Genomic DNA, 26,902 nt, shown 5'->3' with positions numbered 1-26,902 from the left:
AAAAAAAAAAAGAATATAGCTAGGGAGAACACATTTTAATACAAGTGAGCTAATTATAATTTTGGCTCCTAAAGCTTTCCAACAGCCAAAATATAAAGTCCAGCTGGCATGTCCTTCCGCCTGCCTGAAGGAAATAATCCCAGTTTATAGCATAATCAAAAATCATGCTTCCATACTTTTGGGGTTTTATAAGTTACTGCCAATACATTAGCCTATGGAAAAGCCTCAGATTGCTTTCCAAGAGATGGAGTGCCAGAAAGAAAAAGTTTCAACATATACACATTTTACCACCTCTACACTGGTTTGAAAAGCATACAGAATTGCCTAGACAGAAGTAATGGGAAAGAAACATCAGTCACATACAGAGTTTGTGACTCACGTAGCCCTGTGCAATTAAGGGGCCATTGTTAATTTTCCAGGTTGTCATAAACCCATTGGAGAATTTGAGACATTCAAAAAAAAAACCAATAGAATGAAGAGGAGATTGGGCAATCAGTTGAAATGAAATCCAGCCCATAGAAATAAAACATTGTAAGAAACCAGACTTAACATATTCAAGGAGAAAAATAGGCATATGGAACTGAGCAACTACACACACAATCTTTTAAAACCAAGATTATTTGACATGAAGGTAGAGGGTGTCACATAGCTCAGAAAACTCTTTTGCTAAGTACAGCAGGTCTCCAGAATGTCTTCGTTTCAGTCAGTAATAAGCTAGTAATGTTGAAATTTCCACAGATGTACAGGAAAGCAGCTGTATGGTTTTCTCTCACTATACGTGTAGTAATAAATAAATACATTTCAGAAAATATTATAGCACTTCTTCACCCTGAAATAGCATTTTGACTACACACCTGCAAGTGTATATACATTTTTCTATATCCCATAACCAAAATGCTGTACTTCAAATACCAGTTTACAATGATCAGAATAGCATTCAAGTCTATTTTGAAGCAATGTTCCATCAGATATATAATTACAATTTTGATCGCCTATGCACCAACATAGACTAAGACATATTTTAGCTTCTGTTGAAAAAACATAAGAGAAAAATCCTATAAATTTAACATGAGCAAGTTCTAATTAATTAGTGACACTGAATTTAGTACAGCTTTTCACATGTGTAGGAATGCTATGTAGTAATTCTAAATGACTTAAGGCCTAGATATTCTATTTTGATCAGTAGTCCTGCAGTCCAAGGATAGAAAACCACATTCACTCTTTGGCTGATAGTTATACTGTGGGATCCACAGTATTTGAAGTGTTACGAATAGTTTAATGTTGCTTCAGATTCTCAGTCTGCAGTCAAATATTGTATGCCTCCTGCTGTCTATGGTGCATTCTGACTTGAACACAATTTTCTGCACCACACTCATCCACTCCAAATTTGTATGCTCAAATACTCAAATTCCTGCATGTAAGTCAATGTTTGTCTAAGCCACCCTGTCTAACTGGAATCTAGATGGAGAAGCCTTTGCTAAGTGCCTAAAGAAACAGTTAGATTCCAACAATTTCTGCAGCTGCAGAAATTCTGTAATATTCTTACAGTGGTTCAAAAGCATACAAACTTAAAGCATGCTTTGAGTGGCAATAAAGACAGAATGGAAACCTGCCTCTACACACTGCCTACAACTTCAGCCTATGTTTGTCCTTTCTGACACTAAACCTGCCAACTGTTCTCTGTGCCTCTCTTCACTTTGCATTATATAATTACACTATAAAGAGCATTTTTTTGTGAAGCACAAAAAAATTTTTTAATCTCCTAGCTTGATCTCTATATTATCATAACATACATACCTGTTCCAACAACGAAGCACCTATCAACATCCCAATACTACTACCTAGTTATTTACTAGCAACTACTGCCAGAACCTTGAGTTTCTCTCAGGATCCCCAGGTATTTTCTCATAGAATCAGAATGGTTTGAGTTGGAAGGGACCTTTAAGATCAACTAGTTCCAACCCCCTGCTATAGGCAGGGACATCTCCCTTTAGACCAGGTTGCTCAAAGCTCCATCCAGCCTGGCCTTGAAGACTTAAAGAGAGGAGGCATTCATAACCTACTGGGCAACCTGTTCCCTCACCACCCTCACAGAAAAGAATTTCTTCCTAACATCTAGTCTATATCTACCTTCGTCCAGGTACCATTTCTCCTTGTACTGTTGCTACCTGCCCTTATGATAAACCCCCCCTCAGCTTTCCTGTAGGCTCCCTTCAGGTACTTTTCTTATTAGTTAAATACAAAATTCCATACATCTTTATATCTTAGTTGTCTGGGTATTTTAACTACATTGTCTTCTGAGATAACATTTTCTTGGTAGGAAGCAAGTTTGTTGGCAATCAAGGCTAGGGAATAGCAAGCATTCAAGACAACAGTCACACAGGAAATTTACAAATAAGTTCATATAAGTAGGGACTACTAGCACAGTGCAGCAGTGAAAATAGCCTCCCACATCCAGAGGAAAAATATATCAAGTTACCAAGTCACAAATTTGGATATAGTGGTGAAGATGAGGGAAGTGAGAATACTCTGTAAGACACCACTGTCACAGAGTAGTGAGGTACAAAATGATTTCCTTAGGGTCAGCAGCACAGAATGGAGCAACTACCTCTAATACATCAGAGGTCTTCACACAGACAAACTGCTGGGGGCAACATAGCAGGATGCAAGAGAAATTACCTTAATAGTAGTTTAAACAAGGAAAATGAGGGCCTGTGGCTGAACAGCATACAAGAATGACCACTGAAACTTTTTGACTCATGAGTGGTTATAGACTAGAAAAAAATTTGGGTGATGCATTTGAGGTGTACTTTCATATTTTTCTCTAGGTGTTTGCAGTTTTTGGCTGTTGTTAGGAATAGAACTATGGACTAGATGTAGGTTTAATATTATTTTCAACTGTTTCAGTAACATGCTGAAGTTACTATCTGAAATATCCACATAGCATGACTGAAAAGAATCCCAGTAATTCAGAGGGGTTTCGATTAGCTCCTGTTTTGCATAAGGAAAATAAGAGATTCAGGAGACTGAAAGACAAGATGATCACAGGAGAATTAATCTTCAGACATGGTCCACAGAAGTCTGAGAACTATCAAATCACTAAGTACTCAAAATTGTGTGCAAAATATGAATAAAATATTGATTTCATTAAAAATGTTAAGGACTACTTAATTCAAAAACATTTTCTATGTTTGCATATTTATTTTCCAATTTGCATATCTGTTTGCATATATCTTGTAAAATTGAACATTAATTATACTTTGAAATCATGTATAAATTGTAACCAAGAATGTTGTATGAATTTTTGAAATGAGGCACACTCAAGTACTATTAATTATAAACTGTCATTTAAAGCACACTGAAGCAGACCTCATATTGAAAAAATATTGAGCCCTTGACAAATAAAAAAAAGGACAGTAAGAGTTATTAACTGGTCTAGCTGATTAAGCAGCACCTCCTACAAACACAGTACAGACTTTTTTCTCTCTCCCTTCAGAGAATGGCTTGCTTTTTCTCAGAAAAAACAGACAACAATTTGCTGGCCAAGATAAATACTGACACAGTACAAGAATGATACGCTGGCTTATAATTTCTATTTAGGGTGATTCTCTTTAAGTTACCTTCACATAAAAACGACATTCAATAATATGTAACAATAGGCAAATAAAACTTCATGAATCAATTTAATGACTACTGTCAAATTAGGTGAGTTGAAGTGATTTTTATCACATGCTAATTAGATTTGTGAAATGATTCTGAGTAATTTAAAAAGCATTTACACAAGGTCACATCTCAAGTAGCTTCCAAAATGCTGGGCTTGCTAAATATACAAGACATGATGCTCTGCCTCTCAAAGTGGCAATTACAGAAGTCAAATTTCAGAAAGTTTTACATATAAATCCAAGGTCAAGTAATTATTAAAACCTGGAAATTTTGTAAAAGGTTGTTTCTTCACAATATTGTGAAAGTAATGTTTGGTTTTGTTAGTCTTAGAAGATGTGCAGCAGATCCATTAATTTTGGAAAAAACTGTTCAAACTTAGATCTTGGGCAGAGAAGATTTGGCAAATTTACTAGTGCAAATTACTGTTGCTGGCATTAATTGTTATCTGTCAAAAGCTATGTCCTTAAGCAGAGACAGAAGAAAGGTAAAAAATCCACATCTTTCTCTAAGTCACTCCAAATCTGACATTTTAATTTTCATCAACAATGAAGATGTGTTTGCATTAAACAATCAAGTCAGAAAGTAGATAAATAGAAGTAAAAACTCACATATCTTGTTCTGCTACCTTTGTCTCATGGGTGATAACTATAGCACAAATAGAATTGAGGTCCAGAAGCAGTAAAATCTCAAACTACTGTATGCATCATGTATGTTTTCACTAGCTTCAGTTATGTTGCACACACAGACAGCTAGAATTTGGGCTGTGTAGGTGTGACCTGACACTGTCATGTTACCAGCTATTCACACTCCTTGGTCACAAAAAGGAATTTCTTAGATTTTTTTTTTTTTTTTTTTTTTTTTTTACTTCTCCATGTTATCTGTATTTCCCATTAGAAATATAGAAAGCTGCAGCTAGAAGGATAGCCAAAATATTCACTATGGAAGTACAACCCTATGGTTACCACAGTACTGCTGTTCAATTACAAGACAATAGTCAAAGAGCAGCAATTTCACGCGTACAAAGCTCCATGATTTCAGTGTGTGTGTCATGAAACACCTACTCTCTCCCATATCCTTTGTTCAGCTTATATTTGAGACTAAGCTGTTCTGTAAAAGGATATATGTTTTCTAGAACAAAGAACTGTGGTTAACATTCAACCTTGAAAGTACGTCATACATGCTGTTCTCATTCGCAGAGCTGAGTTAGATTTGCACTAAGTTTTAATAGCTGTTGATTCCTGGTATGCTATGTCAACACTTAACAATCTCGGCCAATTTTCTTGCTTTTTGTAGGAAAATAATGTGAAATTCCATACATTTTTATTTTAAATTTTTCAAGATTCTCTAATTTTTCTGATTTCTCATCACCATCTTCCCATTTCACAAAATATGCAGAAGAATAACAACACCCCAATTCTTATGACCTTTCAGAAAATCACTGCCATCACTCCTAGTAGTAACTGATTCACAGAATGGCTAGGGTGGAGGGAACCATAAAATCATCTAGTTCCAACCCCTCTGCCATGAACAGGGCTACCACCCACCAGCTCAGGCTACCCACAGCCCCCATCGAGCCTGGCCTCAAACATCCCTATGATTCAGCTCTTCTGGGCAGCAGTGCCAGTGCCACACCATTCTCTGAGTGAAGAAGTTCCTCCTAAACTAAATCTCTCCTCTTTTAGTTTAAAAACATTCTCCCTTGTCCTTATCACTATCTGCCCATATAAAAATCCAGTCTCCCTCCTGTTTATAAATTCCCTTCGAGTACTACAAGGCTGCAGTGAGGTCTCCCTCTCTGGAGCCTTCTCTTTTCCAGGCTGAACAAGCCTTAGCCTTGCTTTCTTATTATTGGTGGTGTTTTTTTTCCAGCCTATATCAACCATGTAGTCATTAAAAACAAAAACAAAACAAGACAAAAACACTCAATGTGTGTTTACAAATATTACTCAGCATTATTAGTAAGTACTAATTAACCTGCTTACAGCCTGAGATTGGCTAAAACACTTCCACTATGGTTAAAAACAAAATGACTCCATTACAAGACATGATGCTTTTCTTCAATGACCACTGTCCTTCGCTTACAACTGTGGAACATATATTTGAAAATAGTGAAAAACAAAAAGTTGTTTCTGCTTCTTGATGCTAGGAGATAGAGAAGAGAGGAATCTGACAGGATCCTGTAAACGTCATGGCTGTAATTTCTCATTATAATAAGGACCTATAAGGAATGAATTACTATAACATAGGACAGCCAACAAATAGTTTTTCTTCGTAACAAATTATATTCTAAAGGCAGCAAAATGTCACAGTTGAGGCACTAACTAGTATTAAATAATCCATTTGTATTTGAAGCATTCTGTAGTTCCTGTAATAGAAAGAACATTGTTGCAAAAACACTTAGAACTAGACTGTTGGAAGAACTGGGATTCAAATGCAGTTCTTCGTCCTAAAAGCGCCAGTTTTGCAAATAAGCCAGAAATCCTGGCTCAGTATTGTACACTGATCAAACTGTAGATATCTAAGTGCAGAATCCATTTCTTTCAGTGAACCTTTTAGATTATAGCAACATATTTAGGTAAACATGGAAGTAATATGGCAGAATGACTTAAAGAAAGATTGCAACATATGATAAACTAATATAGTTTGAAGTTCAATTTCCTCTATTCTTTCATTATGGTTTGCTGCTTACAACACATAACAGCATTTTATCCATGTTGGAACACAGTAACCAACAAGTAGGCAGTACTGGTATTAGTAATGGTTCAGAAATGTTGATACAGCAATTCTCCATTTATGTCTGTCATTGTTGCATTTTGGTGTAGGTAATTATTTAAGGTTGGATAATAATCATCATAATTTGGCATATTCAAGACTTGCAAGACTAAGACGAAACCTAACGTCTAAAATCTTTTTCTTGATTTTTTTCAAGACTAATTATCCTCAAGTACTTTGGGAGCAAGCGTTTCTCAGCTGATAGTAATGTATCTTCAATCAACACTTTTTCATTTGTGCAAAAAATACAAATATCAGTATACCTGTTGGTGATTTCAGATAACAAGCTTAGTAGGCTGCTTTTGCACTTCTTTACTTTGAGAGCGATAGAGATTGGAACAATCTGCACAGAGAGGCTGTGGAGTCTCCTTCTCTGGAGATATTAAAAACCCACCTGGACACTTTCTTGCATAGCCTATACAAGGGAACCTGCTTTAGCAGAGGATTGTAACTACATGATCTCCAGAGGTCCCTTTTAACCTCTATGATTTTGTGAGCTTCTGGACTAGCATGCTGGGCATAACTGTAGCCACGATAAAAGCAGAGGACTTGGGCACAGTTTTCTGCATTGTTTTCATTTTACAAGGAGCTCTCTGAATTAACAGTCATCAGCAAAGGATAATATAAAAGAATTGTGTTCTTTTGGGCTGTTTTACATATTATAGAGAATGCCAAGATTACGTTACTTTACAAAATGCTTGACAGTTTACTGGATTGGACAGAAGCACTTAACCTTTGTCAATTCACTTTCAAGACAATTGCTATTTAGCATTCAATTTATAATGAATACACTCATGTTATGATCTCAACGACAGCATATATGTATTACATTACCAGTTACTCCGGTTTAGCTACGTGAATTCTGCTTGGAGAAATATAAGAATATAACGTATAGACATTTTGTGATGGCAGTCCACCTGTTCATGAATGCTCACATGCTCAAAAAGCACTAAACTAGGAAAAATTAATTCAATAATGTCAGCAAAAACAGCCTACATTCCTCATTAGCTTTATTTTTACAACTACCAAGCTAATTTAAGTGTATAATACTACTCTGTTCTTGAGCACATTCTTCTGTAACATGTAAACAGTGATGCAAAGGAAAAGGTGTATGGTCACTTTAACGATTCTGTAACCTGCTTTCTAGCTAGGTTTCACTTCTTCGATGATCTTACAAACTTTTGGTCTATTCAAAACTCAGTAGCAATTACACAATGTGCTTAACTTCGTAATTTTTTTTCCCTTAAACTATGTATTTCATTGTGACATGCAGAGTAAGTTAGGCACTTTGAGAGAGTAAGAATATGGACAACAGGAACCTGCATAAGTGGGATAAGATAAAACTTCTGTAAAATGAAAATAGAAAATAAGAAAATAAGATGAGGATAGAAAATAGAAGATCGATCTGTGGACAGGTGTACTCTGAATAATCTGACTAAGTAACAGGCAGAATCAACATTACTGTGTATACAAAATAGAACAAAGTCTTATCCACATGGAAACAAGTTTTTTTTCCCCAACTAAAAACAATAGAAAATGAAGATCGCTTCCTTAACATAAGACACTTTTCCAAAACGATCAGTATATGAACACAAATCTATCCATCCTTAGAGTAACAGTTCAGCTGAGTTGAAACTAAAAAACAAGAAACTCCAAATGTGGGATTCAACTCAGCTGTATATTAGAATACCCTGGAAAACTTTACCTTATTCACATTCTAAAAATTACTTCAGCTAGGGGGCGTTCAACTGACAGTTTTTACATGGTTGCACTTTTGACATTATTTTGTAAAAGCAGATGTGAAACAAGCCTCCTGAGGAAACCTATAAGAAAAACAAACAAAAAACCTACTAGTTCTGTGCAAACCCTGAATTTCCTTTATGACTTTGTATTCAGGGGCTTCAAACTTCATTGTTAAGTTGTATTAACACAAGTAAATGAGTTTTGGTATCTCATACAGAAATGTGCCTGCCATCCATTCATGCTATAACCACATCAGTACAAGGAAACCCCAAACTGCTCCTATTTTGAATGATGCAGAGATGTGCATCATATTTACACAAAAAAAGTCATAATTCACAGATTACAGCAACAACACTTTTGCCAGTATAACTTCATGTACACAGAACTTCTACAGGCACAAAACAGAGACCATACCTCATGTTACCTTCACTTTCCTAGTTGTTACAAGTTACAGCGGCATCATAACTACAACCTGAAACATTTGTAATTTAACACGTGATACTACTACATTTAGGGTATTTACAGCAGCAAAAGCTTCATACCAGTTAAAATAAAGCCCCTTTCTATATTTGTATTGCCAAGGGCAGTTTAAAAGCCTGAGTCAAACAACCCCTGGAGATACAGAAATCAAAAGGCAGATACGTGATGCTAAATGGCTTTTTAAGATATTACAGGAACAGACACTTGGGGGACTTTTGATGTGAAAACATAAGTGTCAGATCAACCAACCAGCTCACTGCTGGTTCTGAGATATGGAAATCAGAAGTAGGCAGTCAGCAGTCCCTCCCTCAGACCCCAGGTTTCTAACAACCAGTTTTCTGCAGTGCGTTCTACAGAATTATGGAGAGTTACTGGGAGAGGTAACTGAGAGGCTTGGAATTAGTCTCTGGCTTCCCTGACCACGTCACACCTATCTTCCAGGTGCCAATAAGCAGCACTTTCATCGTGTGGCCAATCGCCAGGCTCTGCAAGAACAGAACATTTATTCTCACCTCCTTAAAGCAGAAAAGATTAGCAGATCAGCATCTTTTAACTGGCTGAAAGAACCCAAGATTCAAAGTGTTTTACCCTTTCTAAGCATGCATAACCTGGACAATCAACAAGCAAGATAAATATAGGTCTATCAGCACAGGTTATACAAGGGTAGTGAGACACTGATATAAGCTGGTTAAGAATTGAAGTTTGCCCACAGAAACTGTAGAGTCCTCAGTATAATTGTCCCTGTGGAATGTCATAGACTTGGCTGACTCTCTGTTGAGGTTGGGCTAAGAGAATGCTATGATACTCACTCACTCCATACAGTAAGATTTTTACTTTTTTTGCTGCTGTTTCCCCCTCTGCAGATGGAGAGGAAGAACTCTGAAGAAACACATTGCAGCATAGTATTCACTATATTTTAAGATGTACTAAGTCTTATATATCAAAAGATCCATAATTTCACAGGTGCCACTTTAAAGTACAAAATATGCTGAATTCTCATTGTGCTGTAGGAAGCAAAGCTGAAAAGCACATCAGCAGTTATGACTTTACATATGGACTTCTGCTTCCTCCTGGGAGTTGTTTTCCTTAGAAACAAAGCCGATTCCTATTTTCCACTTAGCTGATAGCTCTGTTCCTGCATAGTTTGTATTGCAGTAGGAACTATTGTGTACCCTTCCCACACACCCTTGCATACCCCCACACTTCCTCTTTTCTAGAACAAAAGCCTTTTCCAACTAATGAGGAAATTTCATGGAATTATATTCCATATCCTTATACAGTGATTAAAGTTATGAAATAACTAGTTCCAAAATACGCTTTCAATAGGAAAAGTATAAATGTTACTCAGGAGCTATGTGCCCACAAACTCTGCATTTAATCTTCAAACAATTATGAAAGAAAAAGAAAGGCTTCCATACCTAGTTCTGGTAGCACTACCTCCTAAAGCCTGAAAACAATTTTATTTCAGAGCACTATTTATACAAGGATTCTGGAATCAAAACTTACTAAAGATTCTGTAGCCTTCAGAAAAACAAGCTTCCAAGGTAGACAAGAAGCAGGTTTCAGTCTATGATCAAGAATTCTCTTATCTTCTAACTTGGGTTCACAAACTCTCACTGGCTTAGGAGACCACATTGAAAAAAAACAAACAAGTCTGCCTTTAGGTGTCCCTCTTTATCCTTTCCAGAATTCTGCAGGATGTATTGCTCATTCTATGTTCCTCATAATATTGACAACTGCCATAATCTGCCTCCTTGCTGTAGGAGTGCAGGAACACTCTTCACATTCAATTAAATAGCCAGAAGCACAGGACATTTCAACAAAGATGAGGAGGAGGTAAAGCTCATTGACTCTATAGGCAGTTACGCTTTTTTAAGGGAGGTATTTCATCTACTCAAGAAGTTTGGAAGACATACTTCTTGGAGAAGGTGGTTATGTGCTAATAGAAACCTGTAACTGAGACTACTTTTACAATTTTAAAAGTAGGAGTACAGCGAAAAGTAAAGCCAATCTTCCAGCCTTTACTCCCTCCTAAAACCAGAAATTTACTGTATTTAAAGCTTTCTGTTGGTACAGTGCCCACCAAAGGCAAGCACCACAAAAACAAGCACAATCTCAGCATGCCACTTTGCATAACAAAAATGTAATGGGGAAGTGCTACAAGGACACAAAGCATTTGCTTGCCTAAAAAAACAAACAATTTTAAAACCAAGTGAATTCACTTCTCCTTGAAAACGAAACACATTCCGACCAAGGATTGCAAGAAAAATAGTCATACACAACATTATATGAAAAAGTAATGCCTTACCTAAACTCAGTAACATTTCATAAATGAAAACCGAATGAACTGAATGGACACTGAAAAGTAGTGATTATTGTTACAATGAGTAAGATTATTTTTTTCAGAATTCTCATGAGCTTGGCTTCAAACATCTAGCCACACAAACAAGAATAGGACTTGAGGAGTTGTGGGTGCATTTCATTATGAAACACATTCAAACAGCCACAAATTGATTTGCGACTAGCATGAGGCAGTGGAGCAGCTCTTCATAACCAAGCCTCAGATGAGACTAAGGTCCATTCAAACTCTTTTTGTCAGGAGCAACCTAGTAGGCTAAGCACCACCACTCCACCTGTTTCCAACTCCAAAGGCATGTATTTTTATTGATAACGTCGTTCTTTTTGAAGAATGAGTTTTCAAGCAGCACTGTGGAGCTTAATCATTGCTCACTGTGAACCCACTTCAGTTTGCATTGAATTCAGCAAAGGAATTTTCCCTTTGTAGTAACAGAATTGTTGTGGGCCTCACTATGCCAAACTTACAGAGGATCTCTCTGTAAATGTAGTCAAGATGAAAATAGTGGCACTACTTATACAGGTAACTATAGTTCTGCGCAAATAATGTTCATAGGAATTAAGGTGTTTAGGTCACACACTTATTGATATCTTTTGTGGTACAAAAGCTTTTTTTTAAGGGATCATATTTCATCCTGGGCAATAAAGAATCAGGCTGCACATACTGAAGTTTAAAAAAGAAGAAAATAAACTTTGCAGTATAACAGATAAAATTAAAGAGCAACCTTGGATACTTCCTTATCACAGAAATCCAAGAATGTTATGGAAAAACTCACTCAGCAGCTTCAATCATCCATCTAGCAAGAAAATGAGTGTTATTCATTTCATAACAATTTGGGATGGTTCTGAAACAATAAAGAAAACAAGCAAATTACAGCAATACAATAAAGACTTGATTACACTACTGCTTTGCCTATTTCACTACAGCAATAAGCAAGCAAATGGAGACTGACTCCACAACAGTCAGTTGTGGAGAACACAATTTAGCAAACTTATACTATAAAAATATATTCACTCATGTTACTGGATCAGCTTCTTAAATAATTTTGGTAAATCATTATCATTGGGTTGTCTTGTTTAATGAATTTCCACAAGCTGCATCACAATGATCTTGAGACCAGTTTCAGTGGTTTTGCTCCACTTTAGGATTTTCAAGACAGAATTGTTTTGATCTCAAGAGATGGCAAAATACCTTTTACAAGATGCGTTTAGCAAATCAACATTCCATTTTTCAGAAATGAAATATTCTCTCCCAAGTACTTTAAGTGAGAATACTTCAGCGTATTAGAATGTACAAGGATATTTTAACCTTATTAAAGCCAACAGCAATTAAGTGGAGAGTTAAAGGCTTTTTTCCCTAACCCAGGATATTCCACTATGTTTTAGATGAAGGATAAGACAGAAAAACACTGATAATTACATTTCTGGCAGCCTTCAGAGCACACATACAAAATATCCTATACAAAACGTGCTAACAAACTATTTCTTTTTCTAGTGTGGCAAGAAAATAAACAGTGCTATATATGAGGTTGATGGGAGGAAAAAAAAGAGTACCTTCTACTCGCTTACACACAGTCTAAATCTAGGAGGTGATTTCCCTTGCCTAGTTCCTTCTCCTTAAAACTATGAATCTTTCCACATTGCTGTGGGTGAGAATCCACATTTAAAATTTGATTCACTAAAGCTGCTTGAAACACCATTAGCTCATCCTTCATGCTCCATGAGCTGCGTCAGAGGGGGTCACAGAGTACTGGAGCTGGCCAACAGCCAGTGACAGCATGGCTAGCAGCCAGCCATTCTGCTATGGACTGGAGGGGGTTCCTGAGAGAATTTTAGAGCTCTTACGTATTTCCACTTCTATCACATCCCAGGATCTCCTGCAGAGTTTGTATGAACGAGGATACAAGAGTCTGTGCTCCTAATGCTGCATTTTCATGCTGTTGACTAACAGTTATTTATTCACTGAATACATCCAAAAAGTAACCAAATCAGCAGTAATATTTGTATAGTTTTATGCAGTTTAAGTGCATGAACTTGCTTTAGTCAAATCATATCAACATGTGACTTTGCAGACTAGGTCCATTAAGAAAATTCCCACTTTCTTTGCAAGCTGGGAAAAATAAACAAACATAGGAATTAATAGTATTATCTTGTCAAAGTTCCATTTTTAGGAAGAAAATGTTTTTTCTTTGTTACAGATTCCTGTACTTTAACATTCCTGCCAGTGAATTACCGGATCAGGCCCTGAAGCATTGTTTAGAAATATTTGGAAAATTCATACATACATTATGAGATGAAACGAAGTTTCACATGGTTTCCAAGAAAATAAGTTAATCAGTTTGTCTATAATATGAGAAATAGATGGCATGGTTTACAGAAAAAAAAATGTACTTTGTGATGGCATAATAGAAGTAGGAAATATCACCAATATATCATTCTCTCATGCATACTTATGAAGATACGCATGTAAAAGCTGCTACCCATAAACACACAACACACAAAAACACATAACTTGTCAGCAATAGGCTTGGTATAATCTAATAGAAAAACTTTACAATGGGATATTTGAAAATAGATTGAAAATTATTGCCTCTCTTCGAACATTTCCTGAGATACACTGTAATATCTGTACAAAGCTGACAACATCAATCAGGGATCTTCAGAGATGTTTCATTTGATTTTTCAGACTGATGAGAAAGGAAAAAAAGTGACTGGACCAAGACATTTCAGATACATTTGTTTCAGATATAGTATGGTTATCAATTTGAGATGAACTCCCTTTGTCTGCAGATGTAATGGCTCAGAAGACATTTCCTAAACAAAGAAATATTTACTTTTCTATTTGAACTGAACAAGCACTGAAACCTCTATATAAGAATTTATTTTTTTAAGTGATTTTTTTTTATTAAAAAGAACATTCACAAATTTCACAAATGTGAAATCATGGTTACAGAAGTTCAAATAAAGCTTAAGTTAAATTCGATTCAGCTGTAGATTTGATAAAATTAGATATGGGTTCAGGATTATAAAAGGGTTTCCAATAGGTGGAATCTAAGTATTGTTCAGCTGGTATTCAGGATGAAAAACTAGCTGAAATTTTTGTTTACTTCATGGACAATCGCTTTAGCCTTGTTATTTGCACACCAGACGTCTTCTTCACAAGACTACAGAAGTTACTGACTATAAATCTTGATAAGATAAGCTGTTCATTCCTTGCTTAGAGTGTTCTAAAAATACGTTAAAGAAAACAATTACTGAGCAGAGGCAAAATCTAGATGCTGATCCTAGAGTTTTTATGGGGATTTCAATAGGACTTCCACCCAACTAAAACCAGCTGAATCAGAACCTTTGTGAAAAAGTCATCATGCACAATTCAACTCATCTGCAAAATTTAATTCGTATCTGCAGTTTTGGCATTAATATAATTTACTGGAATTGGTCCATTTCTGAAATCTCTATAGTTATAAAGAAGAAGAAATGAGCATTTAAGTTCAACTACCTTCTTATCCTTTTATCTCTACCTCGTCAGTCATCAGTGACACTAAATGAGCTTAAACCAGGAGTGGGAAAGTTTGTATTCCCCAACCTATGGGGAGAAAGAGTGGTCAAAAAGGCCAGTTCAATACTTTAAATTAACAAAAGCCTTCACTGCTTTTCAGTATTTCTGGAGCTAATTTTGAAGTTTATTCCTTCTGATTCAGTGTGTTGAAATAGTCAGGAAAGAAGAAACAACGCAAGAACTCCACAGATGTTTATCATTCATTCATTCAGAGGAACTTTCTGCTGCTTTAAGATAAAGCAATCTCAAAAGTGTAGATTGAACACTTGGAGAAATCTAAATAATTTTTTAAAGTGTCCCTCTGAACTGAGGTTCTAACAACGGAAAAAAAGAGCCAGATTATCTTAGACCACTTCCGAGACAATATGCAACAAGTGTGACAAAAAACAGATAGCTTTTTTCCCCATCAAGAAGTGTGTGTTATAGTAAATGAGAAAACTTTGATGTTGTTTGCTGAACTATAAGCCATGTCTAACACTGCCTGACAATACCCTCCTGAGAATATAAGATCAAGGTTTATAGCACACAGAAACAAAAACTTGCCTACTGAATCTTGATAACAGAATCAAGATGGATAATATATAGCCATTTTAAGATGTTAGATTGGCACAATAGAGTACTCACTCTATAGCTAAGCAGTATTATGAAAAAGTCTTTCAAAATAAATACAGATTTATTGCCAAAGCAATCAGGGAAACCCACCTCTCGAAAGTTCAACAGGTACTAATATGTTTCCAACTATCTGGAAGAGAAGATGAATCCTTCCTAGTTAGTCTCACTTACCAATGAAAAGTTTGATCAAGGACAACAACAACAAAAAAAAGCAATTCTGTATTTCACATTATTTTAGGTATGTATCCTATCCATTGAAAATAGTCAACATCAAATTCCAGTAAGGTTAAAGGAAAGAGATCAAACAATTTCAAGAGACAAACTGGAAAAAAGTCAATACTCCAAACTAAACTACCTTTGATTTGTGAATTACAAAGTATTTCAAACAATTTAAGGATTCAAACAACACTTTCTTTCCCCCCTCACAATTGCATTTTTGATAATAACCCCTTCCCCGGGACCTTGAAAACCATCAGAATCACTGTTACATTTGTTTCCCCAGCTCAACAGAAAGAGGAGCAAAGGCCAAGGCTTATTGTTCAGTTTTTCATCGGTATGCAAGTACCAGGGAAAGAAACTCAGTTTCAGCAACTCTGGTATCTAGCTATCTTCAAGACTTACAGTTCATAAAGCGTACCTGTATAGTCAATGAATATAAAGATGCTATAATTATGAAATAAACAAGAGAGTTTGGCAAAGCAGATTATAAAAACAAAAAGAGAATAGATAGAAAGCTTGCCTGCATCCTGGGCTCGCTGCAAAACCCCAGAGGAAGAATCTCCAGAAGAGATCCTTCCCTGCTAGCAGTCAGCTCTTAAATGGGTCTAGGAGAGGTGCAGCCAGGCTCCACCCCTTCCGGCAGCACACTGAATTGCCTTCACCTGTGCTCCTGTGGCTGACTCATTGCTCGCCTCAGGTGATCAATCAGAGGTTCAGGCTGTGATTCAGCAGTTCCCATACAGTACCCAATTCCCTCAGCCACTAGAAATAAGGAAAGATGGGGTACACCTAATTGGCTTTACTGCCTAGGAAGACCTCAGCTATGTAAGAACTACAAAAGATAAGAAGTGTCATTCCAGTTCATAGCAACATTAATTACTTGCTCATGCATTATTATCAAGATGTGTTGCCTTATATTTCAAAGACTACAAGTTCAACCAGAAGTATACAGCTGAAGCTAAAATGAATGTTGTAAGGAAACTTTAGTTAGCGTGTAGGGAAGTTATGCAATTGTGATATTTAATGGGTTCATTTGCCTGGGAAAGGAAGATAGGAACAGTGATCTGCAGTTTTAAGTGACCAAACTAATTGGGGAGAGGAAGTCTGGGAAAGTGCACTACAAAGTTTATGTTCCATTATTCACTTGAATAACAGAACAGTCTTGGAATAAATTGCAACTCTTCTAGTGTTGAGAACAGTTGCTTAATCTAAAAGGAGTATTCAGACTTGGACTGAGAAGGGAGAATTAATCTACCAGGAAATTAAAGGTGTATACATTATTTATGTGGCAGATTAACCAAAACTGAAAAATGAATGTGAGAAGTAAAGGATGGAGTGCCAGCAAGTTCAATGCATCCATTACATTCTCAAACACAGACTTTTTTTTTTTTTTTAATTATTAATTAAACTAAACTTTAAAATTTGGTTTTAAACTATTTCAGTACTTTTCCATTTTCTTCCTTTTCATTTTTAAATATTTTTACTTCATAGTCAGACTTGAGCTGCTGGCTGCACAGTTTTGTGCTCCATTCAGACACAAAAAAACAATACTATGAAACTACCCTCAAACTGATTCATTGTTCTATGTCCATGAGTTCTCTTTAAAGCCAGCTGCATAAGAGATCACAGCAGTGGGCAGGGGGAAATAAATACACAAGCCTCCTCAAGGGCTCCCTTCTGTTCTGTCTGAATGTGTCTTTTCAAGGCATGCAAAGGAAGAAGGCATCAGAGAGCCTTTCCTTGGTGATTTTCCTTTTGAATTCTCTCCCATTTTCCTATGACCAAGAAACACAGCGGTTTTCTCTTTGATTGGCATAAGAATTCCAATTGCTGACAAATGATATCGACATCAACAAATCATTCAGTTAGTTCACCCCTATCATATCAAAGCCAGTTAGGATTTGACTGAAACATCCCGCAACAGAAACTTATCTCATTTTAGAATGCAAGGTGCATCTCAGTATGCTGTACTCAGTATTACGATTCATTGTGTATTTTAATTATTTGCCAAGGAATCAGAGACTTCATCTTTGTTGAATAAATTATTGATGCAATCCACCTCTTCCCTTTGCCCTTCCAGTCCCAAGAATAATTCAAACTAGCTACTCAAATGCAGTTCTGACACTTGGGCACATTATGCTTGCTTCCATTGAAGTAAAAAGTGAAATTCCTCAGAACTCACTGGAAGAAAAATCTGGGCTTTTGTCTTGTCACATACAGAGTTCCCTTGTCAAAGAATTTCCAAGGGGAAAGTAGCATCTTAAATCCTCAAAAGGAATAATCATCACTAAAGGACGATAATCATTGAAGGAAAACAACCAGCTTCAGAAGTTTGCCACTAGATGGAGCAATTTAATATTAAAATTTCCATTGATACAGAAAATATTCTTTAAATTCCATTTTTCATTTATAACAAATTTGCCATTGGCAAACTTATTTTTCCCTTTTTTTTACTAGAGATACTTAGAAATGCTGTTTGCAGATTATGAAAGAAAGAAAGCTATGTATGAATAAACAATTTTCAGTACTTTACCTACATTAAAGAGTGTTAACAGTATGGAGTAAACTGAAATTCTCAAGCACTTTAGTTCAAACATTAATTCCAGTTATCTACAGCTATATCTATTTTCAGTTATAATATCTAATCTAATAAAGTAATATCTATATTCAGTTATCTTCAGTTATCAATCTACACTACATAATTTACAGGAACATTAAGCAGTAAGAAATATCAAGCAGTTTTCTTGAAGCATTATGTTCTCTGTTCAACACAGACAGTTAAGAAAGTAGTGATTTAGCATTCACGCTAACTATCACATATTTAGACTTCCTCTATATTTTAAAACCGAACTGAGAATCAAGATTTTGTACCAGCACATGTTTAAAAAAAAAAAAAAAACTCTTGACCTCATTAGCCAGAATTCCAATTTACATCAGCTGCACCTAAGATTCCTGTTGTCAGCACGAGGCCAGAATTTGAACATAAGACTATCTACATTTCAAATATCAAACAACAATTTATACTTGTTGCTATCGAAAACACCTCCTGGTAACGTTCATCTGTACCTTTTTAGAAGTGTCGTGTGCATTTAAAAAAAAAAAGAAACAGCAGCATTGCTGCTGAATGCAGCTCTGTGACACCAAAGGAAGTAAATCCTCAATGATTACACAGGCCTTACAATCCTTCTTAAATACAGGATTTGCTGGGAAAAGGGGAAGCAATAAACAGTTAAGGGCAGCCCGTGAATGGCAACCCCCAACTGACCTCTGCTTCACCTTTTCCTTTCAAATGATTTCTGTTGATTATACTTACTAAATATTCACATTTTCAAAGCATGTTTTGGTAATCTGAATATTACAAAACCACGTAGTAATGCATTGTCTGCTGTATTTAAACTAAATATGTCTCATAACACAGTAGACAGGATAGTAAAGGAACTGTAAAGCTGTCTATTATCACACTTTTCTGATGTTAAACCAACTTCTACATGCATGGCTGGTGTAATGTAACTGGACACGCTGTTGTGTTTAGGTCCATGTCAAAATTCATTCTTCTAATGTCTATACAAGTTGCTATCTTTTAATAATTGTTACTAATATCTTTCATGATTAAAAAAAAACATCAGGCTGCTAATGCGAATCTCCATCACTATTGCAACTACATTAATCTTAGCTCATCCTGGATAGATGTTGGGATGAAAAGAAAATATAGGACAAAAGGAAGGTAAGCCTTATTTTATTTTTAGATTATTATACTTTGTTTTCATGCTTTGTTCCATCACTGCACTATTTCCACTAAGTGGGGGAAAAGGAAAAAGGGAACAGATACACAAAAATCAAGGAGCAAGTCAACCAGGAAAGAATGAGAGCACAATGAATAACACATTCCACTAGTTAAAGACTTTTCTAACACTTGTGTAAAAGATGCCTTCATTAAAGGCACCTCAACATTGCAGCAAGCAAAGAGGTCAATGAATGTAAAGAAAGTTCAGGTTATCACATTTAAAAAACCAGCCTAGTATACTTCAGCCTTCGCTTTCATCAGCATCACCTCAGAGTTTGCCTCTGACTGACTGCTCCTTGGCAGCATAGATACAGAAAACAGACCAAGACCAAAAACATTTTTCCACACGTTCCTCAGTAGCTTCTAGCTTCATTTTTCTTTCAAAGAAAGAACAAGTTTACAGACTGCAAACTACCTGCTAGGTAGCAAAGCACTCTGAAAGCATTTTGTATTTCTATTGATACATTTTGTTACGCAATTACAGTGGTTCAAATCAGAGGCCATACTGACTGTGCAAGATGTTAATGAATATATTTCAAGATGCCTCGAAGCCACTTACATCAAATGAATTCACTTTAGTCCTTTAGATATCCAGTTTGTTCTTTTTTTCTGTAACAGGCTAAATTGTAACGTTAAGTGTTCATAAGAATTATGCTATTAAAAAATCACTAGCATCTATGTACCTAATTAAATTATGGAAGGCAAAAGAACTTAACTGTTGTTGCTCTTTGAGACACCAAATCATTTAGCTTCTCAATCAGGAGCAACTCAACAATTAACTTTGCAACTAGTCTACAGCATAAAAATCTCACCTAAGCCCTTCTACATTTGGGGTATTTTCAGGAATCATCTACCTACAAACTTCTCCACAAAACAGAAAATCTTTGAACACCAAAGATGTGTTAAAAAGGTATTCAGAAAGTATACAGAAAGTGCAACTAATTCCCCTGTCCAACCTCTAAGATTGCTATTTTACTCAAAAAGGAAATCAACATTTAAAATAATAATAATGCTTTTTCTTCCTACTGATGCTTAAACAACTTATTAAGGGTATGTATAGAACACACTGTAACAACTTGTCTGAACCACTGAGCTCAAAAGTACAAGAATGTGAATCAAACAATCTGACGCCACATGATATTGCAAGAGAGTGCATTTGTTTGCAATAGAATGAGAATAAAAGACTGGGGGGAGGCAGGGGGAGAATGGAGAAGAGGAAGCAGAGCTGCGAGAGAATCAGTAGCATGTTTGGTATGAGCACAAAAGTTTTTTTCAAATGCATCTTTCCCTTAGTACTGCTTGACACATATGTCCCTTTTCCTGAAAACTTTTAAGCTCTCTCTTGGGGATGTCAGTTCTATTAAAGCAAGTACTATGGATATACAAGAATGAAAGGCACCTTTTATTTGATGAGCATGGAAAACACAATTACAGCCAGCTACAACCTGCCTGGTCAGTCTTTTTTTAGGTGTTCATTAGATGAAGATAGATCTACCCTTTTAATTCAGACTCATTGCATACTAAGTACAAGTTAATAACTACTTAGGACTTCAATCCAACAGAGTTACACATGCAGATTATTCTCTCTGAGGAGAGATAAAGACAGAGAGAAAAAACAGCCATCAAGTTAATCATGACCAAAAATCATTTCCATCTAAGCCTGAGTGTCTGATGAAGTTTGTTTCAGGATCGTTTGCCATAGTTGTTTATAGTGTCCACAAGAGCTATAGAAAGCTTTGATGTACGGACACTAAACCATCAGGCACAGCACCATAGCAGTACCTCTTCTCAGTTCCTGCCTCTGTCAGTTTTTGCTGTAGATTTCAGAACAGCAAACAAAACTTTGCTGAGGATAATCAAAAATTCACGAGTCCACACATCATCTTCCATAATACATGACGAGACCAGTCTGTCAGTACTATCATGCAGTGGAGAATGGACACAGTCTTCTGCCTTTTGCATACTGTGGTGGGAGCTACTAGCAAATCTGCAGAGGCTAGTACTGCTGGCAATAACATCTTTCAAAGATAGATCAAATCTCACCTCAAAAGTATGCAGAGATGTCCTTGTGGCAGCTTTTCGAGCACAGATACTCTACTCAGTGGGGTATCCCCTTTCTGGAGATTCCCATGTCTGACTCATTCCTTGCAATACATTTCCCTTTCCTCCAAACACAGACTTCAACTTCAGACATACTGTAATTCTCAGACTCCGTTTAAATTTACTATTGATCTTGTGCTTGACTGTTGTTTTATTTTTGTATTTACAAAGTACTCTGTAGGAATTAGATTTTCCACAGAATCATGGGAAGTTGCACACTCAAAAGCCACACGTGAAAATGCTTCAATCTCCACAAAAGCCTCAGTATTCTAATGTCACTCCATGAAAACTGTAGGCCATAATCACCAACGTGTCTTCAGAAAGTCAGTCTTCTTCATAACAGCATGACATGAGTCACACTTGAATGCATCTTCATGGAATCTTGCCCTACTTTTCTAATGAACTAGGATATTTTAGATCAGATACATGGGGATATATTAACATGCTTACTATTTACAGAAAGAAAGCAAATAAGGTTAGGAACCAAGCACAGGTAATAGTCACCTTGCTTGTACTGATATCTTATCTGCATTCATAAAAAATAAGACCTTAATGTCACAAATAATGCACCAAGCCCAATTCACTTCAGTGGATTCAATAGAAACACAGAAGCCCATCTGTGCTCACTGCAGAAACAGCACTGAGTATGTTAAGCTTGATCTTATCATCAAGTTTAATTAGAATCACTGGGACTTAGCATAGGTGTAAAGATCCATCATGTTGATCTGCTTGTAGGATCATAGCCTTAATGTAAAGACATACAGCATTTTGTTATTACTTCAAATAATCCAAGTTGATCTCCTTTAAAGAAATAAGGTCTGATCTTCCAGGTGGTTCTGCACAGGTGGGACACATTCTTTCCACAAACATTAACTGTCATTCATAAGTCAGAGTTTCTCCTCATAAGAGTAGATAAGAACAGAAATTATTCTCCTTCCCCTCCAGCACTCTTTTCTCACTCACTGCAAGTCATCCCAGGGTCCAAAATCAATAAAATAGGTAATGTTTGTTGCACTCCACTCCTCAAGGCATCTGTCTACATTGCTAGGTGATAATATGCAACATCTAGCCCTGGGTAATAGGTATGTAAATCCTAGGCAATTTTTAACTATAAAGTGCACCACAATTGGTAGCAGATCTATGATTATGTCACAGTATCTCAGTCAAAAATGTTAACATTAGCTATGTAATCAAAAGGGTATTAAATGAATAGTTTGGGAATACACAAAATTTGCAAGCAGGCACCAGAAGAGCTAAATAAACTTACATAGTCACTTTAGTTTTATCTTTGGAAACGTCCTCTTCACTGTCAGAGGTACATCAGCAACAGCCTCAGAGTTCTCGTGCTCTCTCTCTGGATTGGGTTTTGTTTGGGTTTTGTTTGGTTGGGTTTTGGTTGGGTTTTGTTTGTTTATGTGTGTATTTCTTTTTGTTTCTTTTGTTTCGTTTATTAGTTTTTTTTTTTAATATGGAATTCCCTTTGAGAAATTACTCATTCAGATTAACTTTCACAAAATACTGTGGAAGAAGTGAGTTTTCAGTAAAAGAAACAACATTGTCAAGCTAAACACACTAAAATTACCCACACCTTTGACATTTTTCCCCTGATTTAGCATTTTCTTTAATAAATATCAGCAAGACCTGGTCTAAAGAAGATTATGATATTAAGCTCTCTTTTTAATCCAACCTCAACACATTTCCTTCTCAATTTATTTCAAGAATTATTACTGGAATCTCTTGAAGAAAAGCATTCTCCTATCTCCATAATTATCTGAGAAGCAAAATAAGAAGGTAAAAAGTAAAAATTAAAAGAAATAAAAAGTTGTATACATATGTTCATCTCATTTTCCCCATGTCTGATTCTCCAGGATTTCATAGGGTTTTCAGAGGATCCAATTCCAACTTAGAATAACAACTGTTAAAATACAAGAGTAATGTTTCTATGTTTACAAGTCAGGGAGAACAAATACCAACATTACTAAAAAGACAACTGAAGAAGGAAAAAAACAAAACAAAACAAAAAAACCCTGAAAGCTAACATCAGGTAGTCCATTTCTTTTATATACTTACCTTATTTCCTAAGCAAAAGAATTTAGAGAAACTGCTTGCATAAATTAGACTTGTGCTGTGAATTTTAGTATTCCACTTTGCAGTGAAGAGTGGGAAAAGAAGGGATGGAAAATACTTTTCTTTAACAGGTACTGATATTGCTTGCAAACCTAATTAATTCTTCCCCTATCAAAAAAAGTTCATTAATTTCTAGCTCTTACTTTGTGCCTAAGAATTTTGGTGCTAGGCTAAAAATGCTGTACCCTCACTCACCTAACAGATGGATCTTATTTCTTCTTTGATGTCATCCACACCAATCACGATTATACACTGTTTTCCCTCTAAAATACATCACTAATTTAATCAGGCAAGACCAATCAAAAGCTTAAAGAAAAGCTTTTTTTCCTGGTAGTGTCTTGATATCAATAATTATAATAATATAATGATTACACACATCTGCTTTTCTTCACATATCCTCTATCCTAATTTCTACATGCATCAATCTGTGAAATCACGCTCTCCCTTTCATGATATAGAGGGCTAGTTAGACCTAATCTAAAAAATATCTTGTATTTTGCTTACAGTATCCTTGTTATTTTGCTAATGAGTTCTGTAATGTGCTCAAGGATTCATAAGGTACACTTGTGTAGTGCAAATGCTAAGTCACAGCCTGAACCAGTGATTGAGCACCTGGTGGGAAGGCAAGGCCAACCAGGGGAGCTCAGCTGCATGCAATGCCCCTGAGTGACCAAAAGGATTGGAGCCAGGATCCAGCCCTTCCCAGACCTCATTTAAGGGTGGGCAGTGGAGGTGACAGCATCTCTTGCTGGAGATCCCTATCTACCTAAGGCCCTCTAAAGGTAAGTAGCTCTTTTCCTTCACTTCTATGTCCACAGCTTCTGTATTTGGGCTTGTTCTTGTTTGTAATAACTAAAGACTTTGCCACTCTGCTATTATTGCAGTACTTTCCATTCCATTATGGCATTACACTTCATAATACATAAAACATTAAAAGTCATAGCAATTTACTCTGCCAGTACTTTAGGACAAAGGTTTTAATAAAACAACCTGAAAAAAAGAAATAATCAAATGTAACTTAGCTAGGGGTACTGTTGTCCCTTTTGTTCATTTTGCTTTTCCAGTATGATAATTGAAGGAATGATCCAACAGAATAAGTGCTGAAGAAAAAGCATTCTGACATCTTAAAGCAAAGGCTAAACTCAGGATTCCACATGATGCTAAATTCATGGACTTACGTACTTAGCTGCTTTCTATTTTGAGACTCACTTGGAATGTTCTCTCTTGCTCAGTAATTCACTGTCAGAGTACTTAAATGTAGAGCTACAGCTGTCCAGCAATGCCTTGTATTTTCTGGAATCTGGAGGAAGAATGATTCAATTATCAGAGATATAGCTAACAATGTTTTGTTCTTTTTTCAATTCTTGTACCAATACACTTCTATCACAGAACCCAAGACCTTGTCCTTACAAGTAGTATAAATTACACTGGGAATACAAAAAAAGTTTATAGGCCCTGTCTTTACAGGGTAACTATGTCTAGCCTTCATTCAGTGGGTAGTCTACACTGAGCATGATCTAAATCAGCTGTCTGTTTCAGACACTCAGAGTTTATCAACTGTTGACACCTGCTCATACAGCTGCAAGTTTTCTTTGTGTGGGGTACTCTTTGTGTTTCCTTCTGACCACGCCTTACAAAGCACACACATAGACTCCTCTGCAATAGTAGCAGTAATGGACCACATGTGTGATGACAAGTATATGAAGTAATTAAGGTAGAATAATGCAGTAATTTTTGATTACTTGCATATATCTTTAAACACTTGTTCTCAAAAAAAAAGTCCAAATAAATTTTAAAGCTTGGCATCACACTACCACGCTCTAAAAGATTAAATTATTGTATAACTGTCTTTCCTTGCTCTTCCACATTGTTCCACAATGCACCCAAAGCTTCACTAAGCTTTTTGATTTCTGCCTAATGATTCATGACGGCTTCATATGAATTAAAGCAAAGCTATGCTAGCACAGATTTCACTGGATAACTGGAACTCTGGCTATGGTAAAAGTTGAGCTTGAATGTGTGGTGAAGGCAGAGTAAGTAGGACTCTCCCACATAGCCTTTCTCACAATTGTGCTGTATGAACAACTTCTGAAATTCTTTATACCTAAGATTTGAGTAAGGTACCTTAAGGCTCTTCTTACATAAAGATGTTTATATGATGCCAACAGGGTCAGAAATGTGACCTACATGACCTTCCAAGTTAGAATTCCTTCTGTAGATGAAAACTGCAACATAAGTAAAAAAAAATACTCAAGAACTCAAAGTGCATGTGAGGAATTTCTATTCACCACAGAAGGCACACACCTCAACAGTTTTATTCCAGTCTAACCCTGTTCCTGAGACAATTCCCAGTTTAGCCTGGGGTGGTGTATCTTCACTTGTGACATCTGATGTACATGACAGCAAGCAGTGAGGAAGACCAGTGTGACCTTGCATTAAAACTGTTTCCCTTGATTCATGAATGTTTTCGATATTCTTTGTAGAACTGTGACTGTTAGACAACCAGCAGGTAAAGTTTTCCTCCCCTCTACCTTCAACTCTTCATCCCAGCCTGCAATTGCCTGGCCACACAAAACAGAAATTAAAGCCAGTAGTTGCACTGAACTAAGCCTGCATATGAATTTGTACACGTGCAAGCTTATGGATAATATCAATGCAGTGGAAAATATCTCACTTGTGTACAGATGTGCACTGTCAGAGTACAAATACCTTAATTTTGCTTTTATGCAAAATTAACTCATGGAGACATCCATAGGCTTCTCCTGTACTGCATGATAAACAGCACTTCAGGTTGCTGAGTTTGTCTGGTGCTCAGTGGAAGCATAAGAACACAAAACGTTTTGAATTTGCTTGTAGTAAATTGTTTGCTTCTTTTTGACCTCTCCTGTTCCTTTTTTCCCCTCTAGAATTGAACCTGCAGTTCTACAGCAAACAGACCACGTTGGGCCTGCAGCCACACAGCAGTGCACTGAAATGAACACAGCAAGCACGAGTGCTTGCATGAAGATGCACCTACAGAAAATACCTCAGCTTGTACGAGCCCGGCAGGAACGGCACAGGCGAAAACAGTTTTAATTACTTCCACGCAGCGTTTTGCATGAGCTCAATTATCCCAGTGCAACGTCTGAAATGAGGGCGGAACGCGAACGCACGTGTGCGTACAGTGCGGGCAGCAAAAGCGTTCACAAACAGGTGGAACAACAACACGCAGGCAGGAAACCGAGAATCGCGGCGGGTGCCGCCGAGGGAAGAGGCGCCACTTCCTCACGGGCGCTGCCCTCGAAGCTCTCAGAGCTGCCTCTGGGGGCTAAGCGGGCACGACCGGGCCCCGAACTCACCCGGCACCCGCACGCTGTCGCTCAGCCCCTTTATGCTTTGGAGAACCGCGTTCGCTGCCCCTGCTCGCCGCAACCTGCCGGCTCCCGGGGCGCGCGTGGCTGTTCTCCTTGCGGCCGCGAGGCAGCCGGGCTCGGGATGGCTACCAACGG

At 36.8% G+C, this 26,902-nt stretch overlaps 1 long non-coding RNA gene across 2 annotated transcripts in view; it reads right to left on the bottom strand.

The window, feature by feature from the left end:
* Nucleotides 1-26,896, bottom strand: part of LOC116216987 — a 175,692-nt gene extending 148,796 nt beyond the window's left edge. Inside the window, exons 1-2 of one of the 2 annotated variants that reach the window (XR_004160792.1) lie at nucleotides 25,539-26,896; nucleotides 24,624-24,714 (exon numbers count right to left, since the gene is read on the bottom strand). This is a non-coding gene — a long non-coding RNA (uncharacterized LOC116216987). Of the gene's footprint in view, nucleotides 1-24,623 lie in introns of both variants that reach the window. The other variant, XR_004160791.1, reaches the window with a different exon arrangement.
* Between the last annotated feature and the right edge of the window lie 6 nt (nucleotides 26,897-26,902).

This window comes from Meleagris gallopavo, chromosome 10, assembly GCF_000146605.3.
Source record: "Meleagris gallopavo isolate NT-WF06-2002-E0010 breed Aviagen turkey brand Nicholas breeding stock chromosome 10, Turkey_5.1, whole genome shotgun sequence".
Taxonomy (NCBI): Eukaryota; Metazoa; Chordata; class Aves; order Galliformes; family Phasianidae; genus Meleagris; species Meleagris gallopavo.
This window is presented reverse-complemented; position numbering and strand designations above follow the sequence as displayed.